Raw genomic sequence first — 4019 nt, forward strand, 5'->3', positions numbered from 1 at the left:
CTTACACAAATCAAATCACTAAAATCTAGATTCTATACAATCATTCTTTATCAATCTTTCTAGTTTTTTTATATACAACCCAAACACTTATCATAAGTCAAATTTTCATTAAATATATTACGCTTAATTATAATATTGATGCAAAGTAAGGATCCAACAAATTTATCATTAAATGTCAATCCATAGAAACCATTATTAAGTCTCTATAAGTAATAAATCTAAATTTCTTACGTAAATTAAAAGAATAATGTCTAAAATTAAAACCAAAACCACAAACATCATGTTTTGAAAGAGACGTAAGGTACATAGATACTGAAGTTACATAAAGAGTTTACAACAGATCTAAATGATAACTATTATTTAAGACTTTCATAGATATTGAAGGTACATAAAGAGTTTACAATAAGTTTAAATGATAGCCAGTTTTTAAGACCAAATGATAAGTTTCTATCCCGTCAATTTGAGCTTTCATATGATTTCCCACCTAAAAATTTTTTAGTTTAACTTATGGTTTGAATTGTAAGGAATTTTTGCTTCATATTGAATACACGAATAGTAGCACTAGAAAGAAGCCTTCAAGTATTACAAAGAACATCAATTATGTTTGATTCAAAACATTATAAGTATTTAATGCACTTTTCAAATCAAACCTTCTGATTGGGTAATCTTTCTGATAATATTATTTTTTAAAGAATCAATACTTATCATCATTGTATTTCTTTTTATTAGTCTAAGGAGCTTTATCGATTTGCTTTTCTTAAAACTTTTGGCTTTTACTTTCAAAGCTTTACCAACTCCTTAAATAATATGATTGATGGAATTACTTTCTAAATTTGTAAGTTATTATTCCTCCTAAATAAGTTAATTGATTAATTTATTAATCTCCCATTTGTCCTTAATAGTGTTATAGTTGATTGGAAAAATATTATATTTAGAAGGCAGTGAGTTTAAAATAAACTAAACCAATGAGTTATCTATAATCATTCCTAAGCTCTTTAAATTTCCTACAATATTAGTCTTCTTAATGGTATGTTCTTGCATACTTTACAACTCATTAAACTTCATGATCGTGAATTGGGTTATTAATGTACCAACAAGTGAGTTATCAATAGAATAAAATGTTTTTTTTTCACAAACTTCAGATATTTCTTTTTCATTTTCTAGTTATAGAATTGTAGTTTAATATTGTTTGCTATAATCATCTGCAAAAACATAGGCCTTGATGTGTTAAATCATTCTCATGGACTTCTTTTTGATTGCCTAAATAAACAAACTGTTGCAAATAAAACACATATAGATACAAATAAAAACATGAGAGTATATGTAGCGTATATTATAATACACATATTTAATTCAAGAATTTTAACTTTCTTTGGCTATGTTTGCTAATCATAAATTTTTTAGGCTTAATTTTTATAGAAAAATTTATGCTTTTTCGTTTAGTCACCAAACACAACTATCTATTAGAACAGTGAAACGATCGAAGAAGAGTTATGTTTCTAGTTTATATCATAAGATAAGTTGAACAATAAAGTTATGTTGGAAACTGAAAGCTAAAATTTTTTCTAATATTACAGGCCTGACGTTCATACCAGAGCATACCTTGACGGTTCATGCAACTTCCAGCATTGCTTCTGGGATCTTATAGAGTATGCCAACTTTGGTTCGAAATTACTTACCTGATAAATACTCCACCTATTTTGTTCCTTCCTACACTCCACAAAATCAGAAAACCAGAATTCCCTAAAAATCCACGCTCACAGCACTGCCTTAGCCTTCACTTTTGTATTGTTTTTTGAATGCTTACAAACCGAGTTCCTAATTTTACATTGTGTAATGTATTTTTCTCTTTTGTAATTTTATGCCATGCTATCCGATTTTCTTTCATTATTTTCCTCATTTTATGACTAACAGGACGCTGAGTTTTTGTTTTCTGTCAAGTATTGTTATCGCATTTGCATATGGTTGGAGTATTGATGAATGTGAGGTTTATCAATTACGAGTTATAAAGTAAACTAAAATACCTTATATAGTGTGGCCACATATCTCATTTCAACGGATGCATCAAATGCAATATAAATCTCTATGCTCAAATGGGGACCTTGTCCTCATCAATAACATCTAGTGATTCCCTTGAAGCAACACTATCGAATTCGCTTTTATTCAAATAACAGATGCCACAAAACATTTCAATTCACACAACCCTGAGAGCATGATGTAAAATAATCTTTCAACATAGTTCAATAAATACTCAAAGCAAGACAAAACAAAGGAAAACTCAATGCAAAATTCCTCTTAAGAAAATATTGGTATGCTAATCAACTCTCAATGAAGATCCAATTAATACAATACATTTTGTCATTAAAGGAATTTTAGTCATATTCATTCAAATTCAAGGGAAAAATGAGAGATCTCAATTGGTCCCTAATGAGAAAGCATTTAATGCAAGTGAGTAAAAAGAAAAAGATAAATAGAAAGAAAAAAAAAACAACTTTAATGTAAGGAGTCCAGAAAGAAAATTATTCAAATTTGAATAAACTATTTAATTAAATAAACTACTTTATTTTATTTCAAATAAAAGTTAGTTGTTAGAATTAAAATATTTAATTATGGATGAGATAGATCTTATATGATAATTTGGATCTTATGTCTTTAAATAACTCTGTCCCTATGTCTCTTTATCGATTGGATGGTCATGATATTTTAAAAATATATGTAATATCCTCGTGATGTGTAAGATATTCTTGAGATATAATCTAACTTGTTCGATTGACAAAGAGGTACGAGGACAGAGATATTTCTATTCCTTTCACAACAGAAAATTAATTAATTATTTATTTATTTAAAAATAAAAGATTTTTTTATTAATTAATTAAGAGGTCGATTTATTATTATTATTATTATTATTTATTATTATTAATTTTTAGGAGGAGGGAATGTTCACCACACCCCCTCTCAAGCATTTTGGTCGAACACTCCACGGGCGTAAGTGACTGAAAGTATCCCAGCTTGGCGTACATGGCGTGAGAGACGAAGGCGGTCCTGAGAACCAGACAACGGACGGATCTTCCGATGCCTGAGTCGCTGGCGAAGGAGGCGGAGTAGAGAGAGGAGGCGAAGGTGAACTCGTCCGACGGATGGTCTCGAAGGAGCATTTCGACAAAAAGGGAGAGGGTTTCATCTCACGACCGGGTTTTCGGAGTCCGATGTCCGGAGGGCCCGCTTGGCGCTGGCGAGATCGGAGCAGTTGGAGTAGAGACCAACGAGGGAGCTGTGGACCGCACAGGTATGGACCTGGGAGCCGAAGCGAAGCGCTCGGTCTTGAGGCAGAGCCGGAGGCGGAGGCAGAGAGCACGGTGGCGATTGCGAAACTGTTGTGGTGGACGCTGATGGCCCGCGAGCTGCGGAAATTCTCGATATCCGTACGGTAGTCGCCGTTAAGCGCAAGACCGGCGATGAGGGTGGTCCACAGGACGCGGTTGGAGAGGGCCGAGTGCGGCATAGTGTGGCAAGAGGAGTACATGTCGAAGAGGTTGGGCGGCGAGGAAGAAGGTGAGGGGCGATGGCACGTGCTCGTTGGCCAGTTCAGAGGAGAGTGGGGAAGCAGCAGCAGCGGCGTACGTTGGAGGGCGAAGAGTAAGAAGATCACAAACTTTGATTATATTATTTAAATTAAAAAAACATCTGTAAAGGTTGAAATCATGTGGTCGTGCCGGAGTGGTTATCGGGCATGACTAGAAATCATGTGGGCTTTGCCCGCGCAGATTCGAATCCTGCCGACCACGAACTCTCAAACACAATTTTTTTTTAAATATTTGCATTTAAGAAATTCTAAAAAAAAAAAACTATTTCTTTTTCTATAATTTAGATCCGAACTTCTCCCGAGTAAACGGTTTCCCTCCTAATTCACTTACCGCATAAATCCAGAACTAAGATGTGATAATCAGATCAGTTTTAGTGTTTACGATAATTCTTAATTAACAGTGACATATTATGTTAATATTTTGATTTTTTTATTA

At 33.5% G+C, this 4019-nt stretch overlaps 1 non-coding gene across 1 annotated transcript; it reads left to right on the forward strand.

The window, feature by feature from the left end:
* The first annotated feature begins 3703 nt into the window (after positions 1-3703).
* TRNAS-AGA lies at positions 3704-3785 on the forward strand. The gene has a single exon. It is a non-coding gene; the product is annotated as a tRNA-Ser (tRNA).
* The last annotated feature ends 234 nt before the right edge of the window (positions 3786-4019 follow it).

This window comes from Zingiber officinale, chromosome 9B (assembly GCF_018446385.1).
Source record: "Zingiber officinale cultivar Zhangliang chromosome 9B, Zo_v1.1, whole genome shotgun sequence".
Classification (NCBI taxonomy): domain Eukaryota; kingdom Viridiplantae; phylum Streptophyta; class Magnoliopsida; order Zingiberales; family Zingiberaceae; genus Zingiber; species Zingiber officinale.